This window comes from Plectropomus leopardus, chromosome 11 (genome assembly GCF_008729295.1).
Source record: "Plectropomus leopardus isolate mb chromosome 11, YSFRI_Pleo_2.0, whole genome shotgun sequence".
Taxonomy (NCBI): domain Eukaryota; kingdom Metazoa; phylum Chordata; class Actinopteri; order Perciformes; family Serranidae; genus Plectropomus; species Plectropomus leopardus.
Window position 1 is genome coordinate 12,484,901 of NC_056473.1, and position 24,408 is coordinate 12,509,308.

Consider the following 24,408-nt stretch of genomic DNA (forward strand, 5'->3'; position numbering starts at 1 on the left):
GAGTAAAACATGTACCTTCTCGGTGTTGAATGTAAAAAGGAAATAAAAAGGAAAACAAATTAGTTCCTGGTAAGTCTAAAAAATTGTAAATGAGCAAATACAAAGTCGTAGTGTATTCACAAAAAAAGAGGAAAAGAGCAAGTGGTGATACTGGCTACTTACAAAACCAAAAGAATAACAAGTGGTATCATAGTTTACAGCCTCATTTTTTAGTCTCATTTACATCTTTTCTTCAGTTATTTGTATCTAAAGACATTCACGTCTCTCACATGGTAGTATCTGCTGATGGGGTGCACATGGGGGGAGTGTGATTCAATTTTCTTCTCCCGAACTAGAGATAGATTTTACATTACATTACATAATTTACAAGGTAATTAAACTCTACACAAGCCGCTGCGCTTTTACTTCTCAAGAGCACGACGATGATTTAAAATTAATATTTCACAGGGCCATTTCATCCTATTAAATAGTAACAATGACAAAAAAACGTAGAATCCCTCCCAGATTAAGGGCAGAGGCCATCATGAGAGGGCAACGACGACAGATTGGCCTTCACTGAACCCGAGGAAGGCATTGTGTCATATATTATTCAGTAGAGAGGGATATTTGATAGCCGAACCCAAATAGAGAACATAAAGTGGCGAGAGTGATGAAATGGTGCAATATCAGTCTGTGACCATTAAATACTGAGTCATAGTTTAAATATGCACATGTGTAGAAAGGCTCAAAAATCTGTTATCTAATAGGGCAACCGCATTTGGCTGCCCTTTGAGAAATGAGGAGACTCCAAAGGGTGCAGTGCAAGTTCAGAGAGATCAAGAGGGAGGAGGGGGAGTGTGGAGAGTTTAAATTCAATATTTTGGATGCTTTTCACCCCATCCTCACTATCCCTTCTGTTCTCTCCTTATCTGCAGTTTTAGCTACTCTATGCATTTTACTAAAGCATAAAAAAATAAACAGTTTGAGAGAGGGGTTGTTACAACAAAATCTTGTCAAAAGCATTTTAAACAGTTTGAAACACCTTCCTTATAACTAAAGATCAGCAGCAACAATATCTTACGAAATGGAGAGGCTCTTCAAGTGTTTAATTGTTAAATTAATTTTACAAGATAATGTCACAGGAAATCAAGACTTGGTATAAATAGATGATAGATAAACGTAATTAAATGAATGTCACTATTACAGGATGCAGGAGGACCAAGAGTTATGGGAGGTGAGACTTCCAGTGTTATTATTTTTGAATATGTTTTTTTTTTTTTGTTTGTTTGTTTTTATTATTGTTTTGTTTTTGTCTGTATTACTAATGTTTTGTACTTTTTTTCTCAATCGTATGTTTGTCTTTATAATAAATGTAACAAATTAGACAAAAAGGCAGGAGTAATGTCTTCTATTCATGACTTTTCCCCGAGAACAGGATTTATTAAGTTATTTTGTCTGCCACCTTCATCATGCATATGCATTTAAAGGAACCGTGTGTAAGGTGCAGGGAGATTTAGAGGCAGCTAGTAGTGAGGATTACGGATTGAAAGTTTCTCTCAGTTACAGCTCCATCAGTGTTCATTGTAAAGGAGTGTTGTACCAGGAGCCAAATTATCTGCAGAGGTCTCTTCCTCTCCAAAGCAAATAGCCGACATGATCTGAACAAGTAAAAACACTGAATAAAGCAGTTTCACATGGAAAAATTTGTGTTTTAAGGATGTTCTTGTTGCAGAGGGGCTGCGTACAAAAAATGCATTGGCCCTATTTACAGTCTGTCTTTGGTTTGTCCTTTTTGGGCTACTGTAAAAAAATGGCAGTGCAACATGGTGATCGTCGTGGATGAGGACCGCCATGATATAATTGAGCTCATTTTAATGCAACAAAAACACAACAATTCTTATTTGCAGGTGATTATACAATAAAGAATATTAATTAATATTAATTAATTAACTAATTATATTCCATCTATGCCAATTTATTTCCCTAAATACACACTGAACCTTTAAAGGATGGCTACAAAAATAACAGTGCATAGCAACAATAGTGAGACAGCACCAAGTATCAGTTACCTTAGGAACCGATGTGGTATACACAATGTCCCCCCTGCCTCAATTCACCACAGGAACAACACTAATTAAATTAAATTAGACTTAACACACCTGTAGCACATCAACGTAAGTGACATTTCACAGAGATAACAGCTGAGCCTCATTAGAGGTTAAGACTGTTTTCATATCCTTATGAAATTAGGGGAAAAGGCAAGTCTGTGGCTATATTTTAGTGTGAGCTTACCACCCAGCTGCCTTTTTTGACACCTCGTCGGTCTTGTTGTCACCCCATCAAGCACATAAAACTAAGCATACCACAAGTGACAGGAGCGGAAAGACTGTGATTTGCAATTTTTAAAAAAGGCTACTGTTTTTCCTGGTAACATACAGTAAATAATATCTGTTTAACATCAATGACATCTAGAACTCTCTAATATACTAAACAGAGAAGGGCTTCAAACAGCATCTGGGTAATTTTTCATCTTTCCGAGGGCACCTTGACATAGAGTGATGTTTTTCATCATAACATTTCATTATTATTCCCTTTCCTGCGCTTTCCCTCTTTCATACCCCATAATAACAAACATATCAAAGTGCGAGGTCAAGTCAGTCTGTTAGTCAAGCTCTGAAGACATTTTCTTCAGGCAACAGTTTGTGAAGTGTCACTGAGCTGACTCTCGAACAAAACGCTTGACTAGAATCAGAAAAGTATATCAAATTGTGTAGGAACTTCTAAAATATGTAATTTTGCAAATTCACAGTGCTTCTACATTGTTTTATAGTTATTACTTGTCCAGGCTGATGAGATAAATCTCTATCAGAGCACATGCAATATGTGGAAAAACACACAAACATACAAACATGACCATCATATATTTATATGTGCTGTTTCCACTCATCACAGAGATGAGATGTAAAATCATACTAACAAGACAAGATGGGAAAGAAAATCTGGCATCATTAGAGCGTGACTAACATCAGTTCACATATTATTTCTAAATATATGTATATAATTATAGCTACACAGGATAAATCTGCAAGTGCTTGAGAGTGTCGTAATAAATTCTATTCTATGCTCTCATTATCAGCCCTTGCCACACTCCAGTTCGGATTCCTGCATGCAGATCCACATGTGCTCTGTAATCTGTTAACACCTTGTACGGGCTGATTTAACAGGGCTTGATACTGTCAACCTGTCCAATAACCTGTCAGCAGTTTATCAGCTTCCCACCAGTAAATCTTGATATGTCATACATCACAGTATATTACCTTTTGCCATATTCCGTAATATAAATATACAAGGCTTTTCAAAATGTACAAAATTTACTGTAGTTACTAAAAAAGAGAGAAAAAATGTACTCCAAGTAAGTCATGTATTACTATGCATTTCCACATAATCCTAATCTATATGGTACTTAGTGAAATAGTGAAATACAATACAGGAAAACTATAAATCTATCAATGACATCGCTGATAAATATCACTACTATGGCTATCAGTCTTTACTCAAAATTTTAGGACTTATAGTGCTATGGTTTTGAGTAGACGCCTGTGGGTGGATAGACGCAGAATGTTAAACTAACACCAACACCTATACAACTTATTATAATGACAAAAAAGGTTTTAAAAGCAGTGTTATCATTGAAATTATTCAATATACTTGCTGTACTCAGAGTACTGTTAAGCACAAAACATACTTAAAAACAACAGATTATAAACTTATGCCATATGCCAATTCCAAACTTCTGATCTATGCAATACATCCTCCTTATGTTTAAAATATAACTGCCATTACCTAAAGATTTCTCCCTTCCCCCAGAATTTCTCATTTTTACACATTAGCTGAACACTCTTTTCCTCTGCAAGCTTTTACTATTTCAAAGAAATCTCTGGCACTGCACTCAGTGAAATTTAATACTCTCTCTGGATCAACTTTCATGACAAGGGCAGATTTGAGGGAGAAATGAACACCCAGAGCAAAAAAAAAAAAAAACAATAGTTGGGAGAAGTGCACAGAGAGGAAGGGGGAGGGATGACAGGAAAGACAGAAGAGGGTCTTGATTGTTAAGTACAGAATAATGCCCTCTTCATAGTCTGCTCATGTTGGCTTCCTGCTCTGGGCTGATTGCAGCAAGTCTCCAAGGGCCCGTCTTAGACTAAACATGTGATAAGAACCTGTGAAGTACACTCTGTGAAACAGAGAGAAACACAAGAGGGAGACAGAAAGAGGCTGACACAAAGCGTAGAGATGCAAAGACACTTAAGGAATACAAAGAATGACAAAAGTAGGAAAGAAGAGGCTCTATCTCATGTGTGTTTTCTTAACAATAGATTGCTGAATATATGCTATCCGAGGGAAAAGAGAAACCCAGTGTTCCATAGTATGGTGCACACATCATTTAAAAACTAGACAATGAAAATAATTTGCAGCTCTGTGAGGATGCATAATGAAAAGGGTGATATTTCTGAAACCACACCCATGTGTGGGAACATTTTTCTACAATTTTAGCATATAAATGAAGCATTGTGGTGCTCACTGAGATGTTAAAAAAGGAAAAGATACATGTTGTTCATTACAGTTGCTGTGGGTATCTTGCAAAAGGTCAAAAAGATGGTAACAGTGGCACAACCCCTGCCAACTCATTTGCGGCATAGAGCAAGCATCTTGGATGCTTCTTTCTGCCACTTTGCCGTGCATCTCTTTCTTGCCACTTTTTCTTAATTGACCACTTCTCTCTCTCTCTCTGCTGGACCCTATTATTGCTGGCAGTGAAACGCAATCATTTTAGTGTGACACACAGGCCAAGACATTTGATGTGTGTGAGTTGTTGCACATATTAGACACACCATACAACAGGGATCATCAACTGGCTTTGCTCTGGTGCCACTTATAGAAAATGCCAGAAGGCCAGTTAATAAACACACAAGCATATTTTGTCAGTATATAAGGGCATTTGCTGTTTTCAACCACCAAATTCGAATTAATTAATCCCTGAGTCCAAGTGGACGTTTGTGCCAAATTTACGATAATTCCCTCAAGGCCTGCTATGGATATTGCCTTCCCGAGCATGAGGTTCATGCAAGGTTATGGTGACTTTGACTTTGACCACTAAAATCAAATCAGTTCATCCTTGGGTTCAGGTGTACGTTTATACCAAATTTGAAAAGAAAATCCCTCCTGGTGTTCCTGGTTACCAAGAATGAGACAGATGAGGTCAAAGCGACCTTAAGCTTTGAATATCAAAATCTTATCAATTTATCATCAATTCCAAGTAGACCTTTGTGCAAAATTTGAAGAAATTGACTCAAGGTGTTTATGAGATATTGCATTCTCAAAAATGGTACAGCTGGACAATCCAAAAATATTATGAGTAAGAGAATAAAGTGGATGAAATGTGACTGAGGCTCACTCAGCTATAGGAAATCAGAGACTGCTCTGCGCACATCTTCACAGAGATATGGTTAACCTCTAACTTCCAGGATCAAACTACTGCACTGGATGGGTGGACCTTGTTTAGAGCCGACAAGACACAAAGTCGTTGGTGATATTAATCAACTCATCCTTCAAGTCCAAAGATGTAGCAGAATAAATTTTAACATAATTTTTTAAACATGGACTAAAAAATCTACCTTGTAGCTTTCGTTTCATTGTGAATTAGTAAATGGACCCTGGACCCTTTCTTATGGCTCGCAGGCAGTAAATTGAGTACAACTATCATACAAGGTACAGTGGCAGAGATGTGTCAATCTGGGAAGCAAATGTTTAAATTGCTGCTTTTTCTGGAGTTATGAGAAAAAGGACATCAACCTTCAATTCTGAAGCTACAGTGCGGGTCAACATGCCACCATGACTTTATAGAGAAAAAAAATGGTGCCAGTGTCTCAACATCTCATATATCATATGGCACAGGACCTGTTTTATGCAGCTGCAATATTTTTCTTTCAAAAATGAAATTTCACCCAAAAGTGGTGAGTTTGCAGGTCTGAAGCTCAATTCATAGATCTCTGAATAATCTCAGAAAGCTGGGTCTGCTTTGGCACTCACACAGTAATGGATAGTTATTCCATAAATGGGAGAGGGAAAGACAGGTAATGAGAAAAAAAATGACAAGACTGCATGTCAAAGTCATTATGTCACTTTGTGAATACTCATTAAAAAGTCACATGGCTGTCCTCAAGCAGAATACTTTGACCCTCATGATAAGTGCTATAGATGTGATGACTGAGTCATCACAAAGCATGGCAAGACATCAAAACCCATCAGCACTGCTCCCAATGCATAGAAATGAAGTCATTAAAACAGTGAGCCAAGGCAATCCCTGCTGCGCTTTACAGCCTTGTGTCGCTCAGTTCTATTTATAGAATGTCAGGCCCAAATTAGCCCTTTGAAGTGTAATTCGTAAAATTTACCGGGTACCAAATAATGAGGGAAGTCACTGGTAGCGACACTGTGGATCACCATGAAAGCCGAATTTGATTTGAGCAGAATTGTACATACAATTTACAAGGGCAGTGTGGAAAATGAAACGATTTCTAGGATAATAGGGCTCGCTAAAGACGAGTTTGCAAAGGAAGATGCTGCCAGATACCGTTACATATTAAATGCGTCTGCTTCAGGTTTTTCAAGCAGTGAAATAATCTAGCTTGCAAAGGACTAAATGAATGCTGTGCTTTTTTCTGTCTTCTCATTATTTTAAACATGAAAACCATATAAACAGCCAATTATGAGAGGGTTGGAAACTCACATTTCCACACTAAGATAATAGTCCTTTATGCAGATGATCGGAAACACTCGTTGAGTCTAGGCACAGCTATGACAAAAAAACGTCTCATCTAACAACAGGGTTTGTACGATATTGTTCAGTAAAGCTGGATGAAAAAAAGGTTCACATATACATCGTGATTCATCATGATGAATTTTGGCTCCCAGCAATTACAAAAACAATGTAATTGAGAAAAAACAATTCTTTTTCCACATTCCGTTTTGCAAGTGAACCATCATTTTGTCTTTTGCCCTAAATGCCATGTGCATGCACATTTCGCCCCTCCTTCCCTCAGCCGAAGCTCAAAACTTGCAGCCCATGCTACCAGTGGGGCAAGTTGTATCAGTGCGAGGAAAGATGACGTAATAAGACCGATAGCGTTTGGTGAGCAAATTAGGCAGAACAAATTCCATTGTGTGGGAACACTTTGGATACGAGGTGTCCAATGTGGAGCAAAAAGAGTAAAATGCACCACATGACAACACATCAAATCTTTTTATCATCTTAAGTTTTAACATAAAGTGACCAAATCATTTGAAAAAAACCCAAAACTTTCAGCGTTTTTCTCATACCTATTCTATTTTTTCCTACTTCTTTTTTTCTCTGACAAAATACCACTTTTTTTTTTTTAAGCGCAATTACCTCAACACACGCTGAGCACACTAGTCTCCATTCATTTTTTTACTGACCAATTATTGTTGGTACCATTAACTACCAATTCAAATTGAATATCTTGGTGCCAAATGTCCATACTTTAAGACAAGAGGAAGATGTGCCGTGAAATGCTTGGAAGCCTGAAGGCCAGCCAAGGGAGCTGGATCAAACTTGCTGGGTCTAAAAGTTTACTTTCACTCACAAACAGCTACTCCTTTCATCCATCAATTTGATCTGATCATCCCTGATCAGACTGACAAATCAATTATCCACCCCGCAACTCAAAGCTCCTGCTACGGGATAAAAGAACTCAGGAGGAGTTCCTCCTGCACTGCTGTTACAGACCTGCAAAAACCTACAAATTTAGTAAAGGGGAAACAAATTAAAATTCTGTGGGAAACACTGGTTCAAATGTGACCACTATCCAACTGTATCCTCTACAATTTGACTTTTGTAATAACTTAAGTTAATAACATTTATGTTGGTGGAACTAAACAGCAAGGTCACAGTGCAGCACCAGTGTACAGCACGTACATAAGAGTAACTTTGTAGTTCTACTTCAAAAAAGGGCAGCCTTTGGGCACATTTTGGATTTAAGGACTTATAAAGTGGCTTTGCAAGTCAAAGGTAAAGTATTTTGTGAACACCTCTGGCCATATCACCTAGAGATCAACGCTAACCAAACTCCATCACTAACACGCCAGACCAGCAGACCAACAGACACTGCAGCACATTGCAAAACTTCAAAGAGAATGACTTGACCCAGAGTCTATTTCATTTCAAATGTGCAGCATGTGTTAAACGTTTTGGATAACGATATTTTTTCCCAGTAGTGTCGTTGAAGAAGAGAGGTGCTTCTCAGCTGCTGGAGACATAACATTAACAACAACACGACAGGATACTTCCCTTTTTTCTTTTCTCCCCCTTTACTTCAGAACAAACACACCAACTTGTGTTTTTACAAAGAACAATTGGGGTCTTTTAGTTAATCACACTTTCATTATTTCAATGCACAAAGAAGACTGTGAAATGCTTCAAAGTTAATGCTTTTAATTGAATCATGACACCAAGAATGGGAATAGGTTCAGTTTATACTCCTTGTATAAACCTTGAGCATTGCAAACTGTTATCACAACTTCAGACTCAGTGCAAATCATGTCTTGGAAAACTTGTGAAAGCCCCTGAGTACATGCTTGGTTGCTTTGCTCTGGCCTGAAGTGGTGCACTCTGATGCTCGCACATCTATGCCAGTCTGCTGGGAAATATTTTAACTCTACCAACCTTGCATTCCATCAACAGCTGAGCTTGTGAGAGACGTGCAGCAACAGGACGCCACAACGCAGCCAGAACCATGGATCAGGCGCTGAAGGCTTTAAGGGCCATATCACGTTGCAACCTGACAGGGTCTGGGGATTCATAACAATGTGGCTCTGGATTGCTGTGAATTCTACCCTTTGATATGTCATGATGATCTTAAACCACTGCAACCTGTCATGTGACATGATACCTACATCATGTGAAATTTGGATCTGACTCTTTTTAAAACAGGTAATAAACTAAATGTTGTGTGTAGCTTTAGGGCTCAACATGTTTTAAGATAAAGGCAAGTCACAGGAATCGAAAAAATGTTTAGTGCTAACACAATAATCCTGAAAGAATTCAGGAAAATAAGGCAAAATATGTGGCAATCAAGTCCTCTTAGCGAGCCATGTTTCAAGCTACATCATTATCTAGTGATTGTGTGTAACAGTAGATGAAGAAGCTGCTGAGGAGGCTACTGCTGCAAACTGCAACTAATGATCCTCGAACAGATTTAACTTTCATGAGAAGAACAATATCAGAGTATAGCTGAATGTAATTGCCTGTATCATGACAACAAGATGAAAAGGTGATAGTGAACTGCAGTTTTTAGAATGTATCTAATAAAGCATGCTGTCAAAGATGGTAAATAAGGGGACATGTTAACTTCCCTGCTTCTAGAAATTCCTTTAGTTACCGGAAGAGGAACAGACTGCACATCAGATGGCCCTCACAACCATTCAAACATCAGTCATATTCTCAAAATAAAATACCAGCACTGCTTGTGATTAGTGTTCTTTACCATTGCCATTTTTCTTGCTACACCCTCATTTTATCTTCTTCCTGTCAGATTCTTGAGATATGCTTTTTGTGACATGTTCAATTGAGCCCTGTAGTGGGTGAGGTATTGAAGGAGGGTATGAGGCTGTGGAGGTCCTTCATCAGTCTACAATTCACAACAAATGTTCAAGAGTGCATGCAGAGAGGACTAAATATTTCTATTGAGTTGTGTGGAGGGTAAGTTCTACAGATTTTTGGTAAATAAGACAGGACAGGTAGTAACAATCAACAGCTTCTCCCATTTGACTAATGTGTAAAAAAATGGCGGTCGACACGAAAATGTGAACGGCTCTATCTAAAGCCAGTGTTCAGTTTATCACAGGGTTCCCACATTTTTTTTACCTGTGGCAGCCCACCAAGATTAAAACATCTGCCACCACATTTTATATTTTTGGAGCTGGATTGTTCATTAGTAGTGCTATTGAAATATATATACCATTCAGTATTGATGGCACCACACTTGGAGCACAGAGTGTACTCTGGGCACAGATGGAGCAGCAGAATGCCAGGCGCAGGAAAAGTGAAACTTCACTGTTAATTGCACTGGGCTTAAAAGTTTGCTTTTTACAGCAGCTGCTCTTCTCATACATAGAACTGATCAGCTGCGACCGGAACGACAGATCAATTATCCAAGACTTAAACTCACCCCTACACCCCACCTGTTTTCATGTCAGCTACTCCCACGCAGATACTTTGTTTGTTCTTGGCTGCTGTAGAAAAACCATGGCAGACTCCATGGAAGAAGGCTCATTCATGTGTATAAATGATTAATTCTAACGTAATGGAACAACAATAATTCTTCATTTCGGGTGATTACACACAAGAGAAAACAGTTATTATATACAATTTCTGCTGATATATTCCACTGTAAATATATATATCCCCCTAAAATATACAATGGACCTATGCTGGACTTTGGTTTTCATCAGCTTTATAATGCCTGATGAAGGAGACTGTAATGTAGATCATATACAAGCTTAATATCGCAATGACAGTTCTTATTTGACAAAATGATCACGTAAAACAGCTCTACTTTCATCATTGCTTACCACTGTACTGACTTTTCCTGTTCAAATAAGTTTATATCTACTTATTATATTCAGACAAACTCTCCTAGTCCTGAGAAGTATGTGCACACTCATCTGCAATGCTTTTGCACAAAGAAAAATCTGCAGTGGATATAAAACTTTATCGATGCTCATAACTTTGCATCAAGTTTCCTTTTTCACCTTGATGGAATATTGAAAGAGATATCATATTTCTGGTCAATTTTTAACCCTGTCCCACTTTTCTCTCCTAAAATAGTTTCCACTTTTCACCGTCCCCTGCCAAGCTCCCTAAAATCTAATTTCATTTTGGCCATTTGGCATCTGAAGACAGATTTGGCTCTGGTGGACTTCTGGCAAGAGGTAACATACAGTGTTTCCAAAGAAAAGGGACAGACTATCAATCCATGGACCGAAAGTTATTAGCTTCAGACGCTAGAAGGAAACAATCATAATCTTAGCTATTAAAAGATGCAACATAGTGGTTTGCATAATACTTTCACAGATCAGTCCCCATTCCTCTAAAAACAAAAGCATTTCTTCAGATTCAATTTTCTCTCAAGGTTACACAGAGATATGCGATTATTATGTGCAGCAGCCTCTTTCACTGTAGTTAGAAATGCATTTCATATTCATTTAAACACTGTAGTCTTCCTCAAGCTATTTGCTTAAACATGTCAAGATCACAGACTTCTGCAATTACTGGACTTAAAATAACAGGGCTCTATTTTCAGGTTAATGTTGCTGAATTTGAATTTACTTTACTTGCATTTGAACCAAAATAATCTCTAGTTACAGTGACTGACAACTGAGGTCAGAATATCTTATGCCCAAAGCTTTAAACCATAATGAGCCTGATTGTCTATGGTTATTCCCCATGGTATAAGAAGGGACACAAAGAAGGTTCACTTCTCCCGAAATTTTCCTCTGTAATCATTATGTCTTAATCATCTCTCATTCTTTCTCAGTGACATAGCTTCAGTGTTAACATCTTGATGACATTACCAGCTCAGGTCCCCATCTGGTTTCTGCCTTTGTTGGAGACGCACTCATTTTTCAGCGCTGTCCATCTTTATTATAAAAATATCCATTCATGTCATGATTTCTTGAACTAAATGGCAATGTGAAAATATGATTGATGAATAGAAGTTACCTGATGTGATGTTCTCTTGGCAGCTCTTTCAGCCGGGCTAATCAGGGACTGTGTTCAACTGGCTGTGTCTATACTGTACCTCCAACTTAGCAAATGCTTTAAATATATAATATAGTGCACTAAATATTCAAAATCACTCTTCAGGGATTTCAGTACTGGTAATCCATACAAGACTGAGAATTAAAATCAAATCAAACACTACTGATTGTACACTGTTGCTCTGTAAAATGCAAACAAACTGGATATAAAGGAACAAAATAAAAAACTTAAACAGTGATTGAATTGTACTGATGCATAATTTATTTTCACATTACAACTGGTGCAAATATTCTTGTCAGGCTTAATTGTGTATCCAAAAAGTCAAAAAAAAACAGTGATGATTTGATTCTGATTCAACAACATTGACAGAGAGAAGGTGACCGTATGACATTACCTTGGGGGTTGACTCATCCTCACCACATATTGCCAACTCCACCAAAACCTCTCATTTCCAGGCCTTTGGTTGACTGACTGCATTGCATCCATATATAGTGCACATTATTCTGAATGAAATGGGCCAAATTGGAGCGCAAATGATCAATAACAAAGTAGGAGTGCAGGGTGAGTGCCAAGGAATGGACTCTCATATTGTGGGTTCTAAATGTGCTGTATACCACAGATGAAAGATTACTTAGTAGCTTCATCAATAATGCATGTAGTATGGATGATTTTCTCCCCTGTTAACTGAATGAACGGCTTGCATTCTTTGCCATGGAGGAAACATTTTCGTGTGAGATGGTTGGCATTAAGAGAGCACAGCTCCAATCTTTATGTCTTTATGTTATTTGGGAGCACAACATGTCTGGGGATGCAGTCTAAAAGGGTAAAAAAAAAGGCATTTTTTATTTAATCTCTACTATAAATAATGACAAGAAATGTTGAATTTAATTTCAATTTCAATATTTTAAAACAGCCTGGGATGCCCAGTAACTTACCTGGTAGAGCGGGCACCCCATGTGCAAAAGACAAATGTCCTTGCTGCAGCGATTGCAGGTTTGACTCCAACTTGCAGCAGCCCTTAGCTGCATGCGACCCCCCCCCAAATTTATCCTTTTAAAATTAAGAATCTAAAAAAACTGCCTTCAGGATAGCTTGCATCATCTATCCTCAAGAATTATACTTCTTCATTTTCAAGTTCATAGTAGCCAACATTAGTATGCAGCTACTGCAAGTCACAGAAAATATGATGTGACTACGTCAGTGAAAGCAAGAAAAGAGTTTGAAATAAATCAAATAAACAGCAGAAATAAGTTTTTTTTTTCTTTTTCTTCAGCTGAAGCGTTTTTTAATGTGGACATGAGCTTTGCATTTGCATCATGTAATGGGTAAAGAAAAACATGAATGATGTTAAGTCCTGACAGTTGTCAGAAGTCTGGCACAGAGGAAGGCATTCACCCCACCCCTCAAGTTTCAGAGAGCTGGCATGTAAACACAGCTGAAAAAACATGCAATAGAGGGTGGGATGAACAGAGTCTGGCCGGGTGTACAGGAGTCACAACAAGGCAAGATTACATATGAAGCAGAGAATCTCAAGTCTCCTCTCTCATTACATCCACCCAGATGACAATGGTCAGCAGTTACATTTGTCTGAACCAGTGTTTTGTTATGCTAAAGGATTAATAAGATTGTGACAGAGGGATTATACAACATCTCTGCACAGTGACGGCATTAGGTCATTACTTGAAGCCACCCATCCCTCTTGAAAATCCATGCCAGTTCTCTTCTGGGAGGCACTGCATTTTACATGATATCATACACTAATTTCTACAGTGCCTCTAGCCCCTCAAAACCTTCTTCTGGTAAAACAAGATTATATACTTTCAGCAGTCGCATTTCATAGGACAGCTCCTGGGTTGTCAATATTCCTGGTGCACTTAATATGTGTCTCGGTACTATCAATATAAAGTGATCCTAATAGCAGCTAAATCCCTTCAAAATTTACTGGATGACAAATCCCTTAAAGGTAATTCCATCACTTCCTTATCTGGACCTGCACATCACCACCAATACTGAGTGACATCAATCATGTATTAGTTTGTGTGTGCTGGTGTGTGTGTGTGTGTGTGTGTGCTCAAATGTCCTGCTATAAAAAATAATATCCTGCCAATCTGTCTGTTCATCAACTTTAAAGAATAACTGGAAGAAATACTTTGAGAAGTGCATAACGCAAACCGGGGATGGCAAAACTTTTACAGTGGTTTCCATCATGCTTCAAAGTTCCACAAAGTCTTTACACTTTTATTAGCAGTCTTTTGAAACTTTGCCAAAGGCGATCAAAAATATGAGTCTCAAAGGCCACAAGAGTATGAGACAGAGATAAAAGCTTGAATTCAACAGATTAAACTCTGCAGGAGGCACATCAAGTGATTTCTGAACAGCTGCAACCAAGGTAAAGCAGATATAACATTTGCAACTTAACTAGTTTACCATTACTAAAGCTATTTAAAAAAACACTTGTCAAAATGTCATTGTGTTACAAGACTGTCAATACAATAAGAAAAGCTGTTGAAATCTCTACAAAAAATCCAAGTAAAGTTGTGCACAGCCTTTATAAATAAGTTCTAAACCCAACAAAAGATATATGCCACTTATACTGTTATCAAATGCTCCTCTATCAGACACAATCAGTCTGCTTGTACAGCTATAAAAAAAGTTTATGTTTTAGAGGTCACGTGACTGCACAGAGCTGCGACAACACTGCTGAAAAAAAAAGCAAAAGCTCAGTGCTATTTGACAGGAAGGCCAGAGGCATTACTCAATTGGAAAACAGAGATACTTCTATCAGAAAGTTTCCATTTTAACTTTAATATCAACTCCAAAGCATGAAATCTAATTTCTCATTCCATCTTCAAAGCACAAACCACATGGGGAGGGGTGGGGGGCTGAACAGCTGAAACTTCAGCTTGTTTGAAGATCCAGGCAAGACAAGGTTGACTAAACAGTGAAACAATAGGTGGTCAGACTACAGGGCTTGGTGCAGATCAAGTTGAAAGTCTTTGGGAAGACGAGTGACCGATAAATCTGAAGCACAGATTACATGACACCGTGTGAAGTAACTGGATCTGTTTTCAAAAGTCAGGGACTTCCCACTCAAATAAATTAAACAATGCCCATGATAAGATGGAAATTTGAATCAAGCTTATCTGCATCATACGTTATGACTGCAGTTTTTCAGAAACTGTAAGATCATCTATAAATCTTATTTGACAGCCCTTTTTTTTGTGGTTAGAAAAATTGGCCTTCCACCAGAGAGTCCATGTTAAACCAACCACTGACAGCAACAATTCACCCACTTGAGTGCTTCAGCAAAAACCGACAGTGTACCAGCTCCATCTGTCTTTAGCTGAACAGTTGGCCTTTACTGGTTGTTAACATTAAAATGATTGAGTCATTTGCTTCAGTTTGCTTTCAGATGATTAACACCAGTCAGCACTGGAAAAAGAAACAAAAAGAAACCAAGGTAACATGATTTTTTGAGAGAATACCAAATTGCTTTCTTACGCACATGGAAAAATGACTAACGCATTCCATTATATTTCAAGGCAATTATGGGGTATAGAACTACAAGTAATATCCCAGTCTTCAGGGTAACACCAGTGTAAACTGTCACACACATGCACAAAAGTAATTGATCATAACAAGCGTTACAAATGAGTGTTGATAATGTTGTTCCCACCAGGGCCAATGGTGAAATATTTACAGTAAATGTCCTAAACTGGTCTAATTACTCAGAGCATCTTGCACAGAAAATCAACTCCAGCCACTAATCCCACACGATGGGAGACACAGAAAATTGCCACTGCATTTATGGGTTAAGATGTGTGTGGGAAGGCAGCTTAAATGACGTTGTTACGGTTGCATTGCAATACACTAGAGATGATTTGGTGGCATTTTTAGGGTAAGAGTGAGTGTAGGGCTCTTTGTGAGCCACAGATCAGAAAATAAAACAAGATCAAGAATCTACAGCCTCGACAGTGACCATGAGAGGCTATCCTGAAATTAAATGCTCACATCAACATGCTAACATGCTAAGTTTTGACCAGATCTTGGTGCTTTAGCTAGAGGAAAACTCAGAATATTATTCCATTCAATATAAGTTGAGATATGTAACAGGATAAGTGAGAATTACCAAACATGAAATGCCTGTACACAATTTGATGGCAATCCATTTCATAGATGCCAAGATATTCCAGTCTGAACCAAAGTGGTGGACCAACCAAACGACATTGCCGTCCCTAGAGCCAGACTTCTAGCATTGGTAAAAATGCTAGAAGTAAAAATGTTTTAAAGTGAAAGGAGTTATTAGTTTATGAGAACCAGAAATGGGAACATCGGTTTATTTAGATAGCAGATTCAGTTGCGTGTCAAAGAAAAGATACTACTATCTTTACTAAATAGTTCCTCTTAACAGTCTGGATAAGGAAGAGTAAAGCTCCCTGCAATAATAAATAACAACATTCCTCATTGATTAATGGGAGGGTGGTTGCATGCGTGGGAAAGCATGTCCCTATCTTGGCAGCCTTGACTAAGGACTGGGGAAGAGCCACGGCAGGCCATAAGGAGGGATGACCTCTTCTCATGCAATGGCACATTCCTGCCATAACTAAGTTGAAACAGGCCTGGAATAACTATAGCAGGCAGCATGGAGGGGACAGGGGTCACAGCTTGGTGGAATTTAGGGGAAACTGTCACCCAGACCTCTAAAACCATTTTGTATAGGCCACCGAAACCCAGCAAGACTTCCCATGGGGGAGAAGGTTAAGGATGTCAAACTGACGTCATTGTACGACTTGACCTTTGTTCCATCAGCAGGTGATGGCAAGAGAACGCAGGAAATTAATTTAAAAATGTGGTCAGTGTCCTTGAGATGTAGGCAGAAAACGTATTTTCTTAGAAAATGTAGTCTTCATCGATAAACGCAGTGGTTCTCAAACTGTGGGTCAGGCTGGCATAGAGCCACTGTGGGAGGGGCATAGATTACCAGGGGAAAAGTATGGAGATTAATAAAAAGCTGAATGAATAGGATTTAGGTAAGGGAAAACAAACAAACACGAGTTTGCTGATGCTATCATGCTGACCTTTATTTCACTAAAATCAACAGTTTCCCCCACAATTATTGTTAAGTTTGATTTAAAAAAATGTGGAGTGGGGGGAAATTAACTTTTTTCAGCTTGTGAAAGGGGAAATGTCAGAACTAGTTTGGGAACCACTAAAGTGAAGGAATGTTAGGAATGTATCATGTGATAATGAATAATCAGGACATTCCTCATGATTCCCACACATTTTCATGGACAAAATCCCAAAACTTTTAAGGACCCACGCAAACACGTCTTGCCATACATCCTTCAAATATATCACATTCAAACTCTGTTCAAACCTAATTTCAGCTTGCAGACATACATGGAGGGAGAGACACAACCTGGGGAGAAAAAGAATATACGTTGTGGGAAACAAAACGTCACACGCCAACGCATATTAGAGCTACGTTTCACTGACACCTTCATTGAATAAATTTTCCACAATATTACATTACATGTAAGATTATTAATGAGGATTATTATAAAAATGCAAGTACATACAACTCAATTCCATGACTTTTCCAGGCCTGGAAAATGTGATTCTGAATTTCCAGGTTTTTCATGACTGCAGACACCCTGTTTACTCATATTTTAAAGAGTACTGTGTCTGCTCATTCTCCTGATCATTAAATCTATAAACTGAACAGTCATTTAGGCTGGGTATCATTTTCATGAAATCACAAAACCAGCACCCTTAAAGTGAAGTAAATACCAATACAGTACTTGATACCTTTTTTCCCCCTTCATTAGATACCCATAATGTGAATGAAATGGAAGCACTGAGTTGCATAAAATGCTACCAGACACCACAGGCATGTAGCATAGTCATACTTTTAAATGCTCTGTCAAATACATCACACTCGACTTCTATCACACCACAGGCTGTATGGGTTGTAGCTGTCGCACTAGTGTGCCAGTCAAATATAGCATGAAGTGGAGGAACAGTTGCAGTGATGAGCTATAAGCAAAAAAATTAACAAAAAGTGTTATTTTCTATGTCTGGGTACAAAAATGATTGAAAGTATGTATCGTTTGACTGAGGTTTAGATACTACTTGATTGCGGGTGATTTTGGTCAATACCTTCAAAGGTATCAAGTCTTGGTATCAGCGCTTGCAATAAGATGTGGTAACTTCAACAAACGTATATTCATCTATTTTAATAATGAGGTTTCCCCTGACTAAGGAGGTTAAAGAACGGAACAAAGAGTTGACCCACAGACCATTTGATATTGATGTTTCAGACTTCTGTGACTCCCTTGGTAAAATTCACTTTCGCTCTCTGAGGTGCTCTGATGGGAACTCCAACAGCTGCTGGTTTCCACAGTTCACTTAGCGGGGCCTTGAGGGAGAGTCAGGGATTGAGAGAGAGAGGCAAAGCAGGAGTGTGATGGGAATACATGTTCCAGACACCCACTCATTTATTGATCTCCACTGACCTTGGCTCTACTGACATTATGGGCTTTAAGGACAAACTATTATCCAAGGTCTATCTTTTTCCACTTTCACACTACATTTCCTGCAAGTTGGATACTTTCTATGGCATAATTGATTTAAACCTTATCAATGAGGTCCTAATGGGAAAGCTCTACATTGTTTACTGTTGGAGAAAGATAGCAAGGGCACTTTTTAGTGAGCATTGCTGAAGTGGTAACTCTAGAGGCAAAAAGCACAGGGCACATCCTAATCCATTTATCAAGGACAATCACAGCGGGGAAATGCAGCAATCAATAAGCAGAGTAACTTAAAGAGCTTCCATGAGTCAACAGTGTGTAATCTTGATGGATCTATACATATATACTGCCAGTCAATACACACAGACCTTTTGAGTGCTCAGAAACTCCACAGGGACTTTAACGCTACACTTGGCCAATGTAGCAAAGCCACAGGCATCTAAACAAGACATAAAAAAAGTCTGGTAAAACTATGGGTGACCTCATTTATTTCTTCCCTTTTTATTTGAAGCCAAGGCCAATATTCTACAGCAGATACAGATAAGATATTCATCAAACAAAACAAAAGCGATTAAGAATTTTACAGTGCAATCCTAAGCAGTAAGGTGACTTTCAAACTAAAAGCAGGAAGTAACTTTATTTTCCTCCTCTTTTCAAATACAAAAAAGAAAGATATTGCACATTCACATATATTTTTGCCTTCAGTGTCTTCAGTGAAAAAGTATATTGGACGTGTATGTAGATGTACTGGGGCAGAAATTGCTAATTAAGATGTTATAAGAGCTGAAACTTAATTTATAATCTACTTCAGTTCATCATCTTTGCTACACCATTTTCATGTTCAGTACCCCAACATTATGCTGCCAATCCCAAGGCTGAGAAACCTTTATATCTTGCTAGTTTATTGTATGTGATTTCTAATACCTCTGATATTTATGACAGTGTGAGCAGCATTTTACCAAGAAATACAATAACTTTCTCACAGGTGTATGTTTCAATGAAATTAGCGTGTGTTGTCACACATAAATACGTTACTGAAGTGGAAGTTTAAAGACTTTCGGTACTTTGACTATTCACCATTTGCCGTCCTCTTTGCAGGACAAGGTCTGCGTAGAAATGTCTTAATATGCGTTTAATAAAACAAGTCTTGTGGGACAAAGGACAAAACATGCATAAAAAGAAAATGAAATTACTTCTTCAGCTTGTTGTGGAAATATGATGGTTGACATTGTTTGGGGCCAGCATCTGGAGGCCATTTAAAGAACTGTATTTTAATTGACCTGTGTTTCCATTTCCCTCGATGATATTTCAGCATTCTCAACTTTAAATAAACAGTAAATTTATCATTTTCATAATGAATTTTGATTTTCCAGGGTCTTTAAATATGTTAGTGTTGCTCTACAACTTGACCAAGTCCAACATCTACATTTTCAAAGGGAAAAACTTAAGCAATAGTCCTTGATATCCTGAATAACTATGTTAGATGCTGATTATCTTTCACATACTCTGACAGCTCTAACAACCCCAGTGGGAATTCACCTAACCTACAGCAGCTCTGCAAATTCCTATTCTTGTTCAATATGACCAACTATGCTACAGCTACAATGGCGAGGAAGACACCTGCCTGGGGAAACAAAATATCTTTCAATGAAATGTGCTGTGAAAAAGGATGACAGCTCTATTAGACAAGTATTTTGACATAATTTGCTTCTCTTGTACTGTTACTTCATCTGTTCAAAAACACGTGTTTAAATACTCACTAAATTGGGAAAATTGTTCACAAAAAGGGCTGAGGTTACAACAAAGTGTTTGCACTGCATTTGTTCTGACAATGCTAATCAAGGGATTAGCTCAAAATGAGGGGAGTTGATGGGCCTTGACTTGTGCATTCATTTGTCGTGTGTTTAGCTTCTGTTTCTTCATTGCATTTGTTCTTACAAAGAAACCTTTTAGAGACGAAGTTAAGAGTAGAGCGTAGCAGCAGGATGGAATGAAAATCTGTTGGATGGTATTTTAGCCCCCCCCCCCCCCCAGAAAAGACATGCAGTCTTGCGAAAAATTGTGTAGGAGTTGAAGATCTTGAGGTACTTTCCAAGCACTGACAGCAATGACCGGAAGCAGGCAGAGACTTCCTTTCAATTAATTCTTTGTACAGGGATTCTTACTTCCTGCGCAATCTCCACGAAAGAGTATAAATAAATATTGTTGCACTACAGCACATTCATTGGCCTCAACAACAGAAAAACAGCTCTGACTTTACAACTGCTGCTATCATATTTTCTTGGATAATTATTACCCCAGACACCAACATCCCCACTCACTAATTAAGCTCCCCTGAGGAAATCAAGAAGAGATGTGGATGCTGCATTCTTGCAGCCTCTTGAGCACATTCAAGTTAATGACCCTCACTATCAGTGAATCAGCATTTGGATATAATTATGTCAGAAACAACCCCCTCAAATCATCTCCCCCTAAAGATCCCACTGACCCTCTGTGAGACTGGATGGCGCAGGGGTCTATTGGTGGGAGCCTGTGAACACAGAGCTATGTGTGGTGCCTGGCCTGGACTCAGCCACAGAGCTGGCAAGTCCAATTATGCTCAAGCCATTTCAAAGTTCATCTAAACACAAATGTGGGATTTTGCTGTGGCAATAATTAGGCCTGAGAGTCATGAGAGACCTTACAGTGTACATGACAGTGCCACAATACTTAAATCACAGATCAAAGTAACCCCCCCATACCCTAAACTTTTGCATTTTGAATGGATTACTATAGCTGTTTATTATTTTGTTTTTAAAAAATTGTGAACGCACATCACATTAAAACTGAATCATGATACAAAAAGCTAACTCTCTACTGCTAACAAGTTCAGCACTTTTAAACCTTCTGATAATCGCTGAAAGCAGGTCTACACTATCTGAAGAAAATATGCCATAACACTGCTGAATATCATGAAAGCAAACAAAAACAAACTATATATTGAAGTGTATTCACTTATGACTCAAACTTTCACAGAACCTGTGCTTGTGTCAGGTCATTGCTCCTGTATCCAAAATATTGCCAGATGGCTGACAAACTATTTTTTGGGCACCAGTTCCTCTCTGGCATTTGCACTTTCGGCTGCACTAATTGCGCTGAACCCCCAACAGTCCAAAGTAGTACAGCAGCACTAGTCTTCAACACAGAGATTGCACGATATATAGGGACTCTACAAACTCCCTGTCTCCCTGTTTGTGGATGTTTTTTGGCCACTGTATTTCTTTGAGTTAGGTGCTAACTGCTCGTAGCTGCTTTTTATATCATCCACGCATAACAAATCGTCAAAATGTCACACCGGTCCTGCCTGTGGTCCCATCCTGCTGGCTGTCCTTTTTACAAAAACTTTATTCTGTGCTGTTGTTACAACCTCCACTGCAGGCTTAAAGGTGAGACAACTCTGTACCCCAAGTCCACAATTGTACCTTTTATAAAGAACAGCAAGCCAGAATAGTGGCATGATATTCCCGCCTTGAACAAGTAGTGTACAAAGGGCTTAATAAACTTCACTTGCATACTTACAAGTTCTGACCAATCAGAAAATGCCTGGCCCCGAGTGTTAACAGCATGGCACAAAACAAAAAGCATACAAAGCGCCAACAGAAGGAATGTAATTTTATATATTTTTTATATATATTTTTTTATTTTATATAAGTGCAAAAGCGCAGTCTGTCATTCTGTGTTTATCACACAAGTTGACACTGCAATGATGATTTAAAAAGGATATATTGTGCTGCCCTAAATGAAAGTAATTCTTTCATAAACCATTCAATCCAGACAATATTCTATCAAAAGCATTTACATGCTCAACATCCTCTGTACCAAACAGACTGAAAAAAACTCCAACCGAAATCTACCACTGAAACTGTCTTCTTGTAGCAACATGAGCACGGTATGTTTGCAAGACACACCAACAGACAAAACAAATCAAATGTGTCAGGGGGGAGGAGGGGAAAAAAAGAATGGAAAATATGTATTGTCAATGTGAAATAGAACAACAGTGACAACTGTGTTGGCATTAAATGCAGAGGGACTTACTGAGACAACACATCAGACAACATAGCAGTCTCAGTCATCAAAGTAGAGCTGGTAATAACTACCAAAACAGAACAAAAAACAAAACATGGCCAGAAATAGCTCCTGAGCTTTTGTAGGTGACATGAAGCTACAATTTTGAAATACCTTGGTCATGCAGTCAGAAGGGATGAAATCATCTCCCAGCAAGAGAAAGATGAGCGTATACTAACAAGAATCCTTCCGTATCAACTAAATCATTTAAACTTGGCTTGAATTGACCTCTAACATAGTCAGCTAAATATAACTAAAAATACAACATAACATGCTTTCAACATGCAGTATTACACCCAAAATTACATGTTGTATCATTGTAGCACTGAGAATATGTGGAGAAAAACATGCCTAGACATGTTTTTGACCTCTCCTTCCTCTCCTTCTCCTTGATCATGATCTTTAACAACACAATGCTTGTTAGGCTTCTTAGTGTGAGCTTAGATCAGGGGGGTTTACTTGAATACAAATACGCTCTGGATAGACCTAAACAGAGTTGAAGACAGACACACATCTGCCTCTGAAGAGCATAGTTCACAGGACAGGGTTAGTGAACAGTTTGACAAATTTGACTGCTTTGTGGCTGTTCTTCTGTGCCAAAGCGTGAGAATACTGGATACATAAAGCAAGATTTATAGAGGAGCAGTCACAAAGGCAAAGACCTAACAAACATCAGCCCAGGCAGCAAGGGCAGAAACTAAAACACACATTACAGCCATCCAGTCTCCCTGTGCAAGGATGACTAACCGTGTGTATAACAGACTAAGTCTTCTTCAAATATTATGTAAAGTCAAAGCTATTAGAATGAATAACTGCTCAAAACCAGCAAGTCTGTGAAGAGCCAGGTTGATTTTTTTGTAGTCTAGTTTCACTCTGTTGAGGTGATGTTTCACAGGGTTGTGAAGTTGTGCTGCAGTTTATTTGTACAACCCAATATCACTCTTGTCTCAAGATCCTTTACAGGCCCACAAGAGCAAGCATTTCCAACCCAGCCTTGGCTTTTAAAAAAGAAGAAAGGGTAAACTCCTATAGCACATAAAATGGTGTAAAGCAAAATTAGAAGTCCTTAGTTTAATGCAACAGATCTCCCTTAAAATCCCAAACTGACAGAACTACCATCATGTACAAAAAGACTGCAAAATGATATGAATTAAAGCAGCAATTTCAATATGATCACTTTTGCAGCCCTTCTGCAGGTAATAACAGAGAACAAAAATTTTGACTGTGCTTACCTGCCAGGCTTTGCAGCTCCCTGCTGTTTTGAGTATTTAAGGTCTGAAAGCACCAAAGTCGCTGATTCAGACAAAGCCACAGGGCATCTTCAGGCTGCAAGCCAATTTTCCTGCAGACAAGGGAGGTGAGAGGGCAGATGTCAGCTTAATGTCACCATCAAGTGGTCCTGTTGAGATCTACTCCTGAGAAGTCACAGATACGGGCTAATTAAAAATAATGAGTGTAGAAATGGCAAACGGATGCTAACTTTTTTCATATTTAAATCAAGAGAAGAGCATAATTTACAATTCACATATGTACTAAACGTTCAGGAACAAGTCTGTTTAAGTATTTAAACAGTCCACATTGTGCATAAAACTGAGACTGCAGACAAATGAGCAGCAGACACAGTTGTGATCTTTGTACGATAACTGGCACAAGATTGACAGATTTCATGCCCGGTGATTGCTTCCACAACAAAAGGGGACTGAGGGAAGATATGACAGGGTTAACCATAGTAAGATGTAGTTATAGGGCCCCTGGACAATGAGCTACTCAATCATCTTAATTAAAAAGAAACCTAACCTGTACAGCTTTGTGGCCTTTTGGCACCTGTTTGCTTCATGCTGAGGTTGATTAAGCAGGTACAACTCAATATGACACAAGGCTAGCCTGACAACATCAGCACATAATCAAATGATGACCAGGGCAAAAAGTGAGGAAATAATGAGAGATCTATCT

The 24,408-nt window shown here is 38.5% G+C and overlaps 1 protein-coding gene across 2 annotated transcripts in view; it reads right to left on the reverse strand.

The window, feature by feature from the left end:
- peak1 (pseudopodium-enriched atypical kinase 1) overlaps positions 1-23,793 on the reverse strand; it is a 104,041-nt gene extending 80,248 nt beyond the window's left edge. For both annotated transcript variants that reach the window (XM_042495644.1, XM_042495643.1), the window contains exon 1: positions 23,688-23,793. The gene's annotated coding sequence lies outside the window, so the exon portion shown is untranslated. The remainder of the gene's footprint in view (positions 1-23,687) is intronic.
- Between the last annotated feature and the right edge of the window lie 615 nt (positions 23,794-24,408).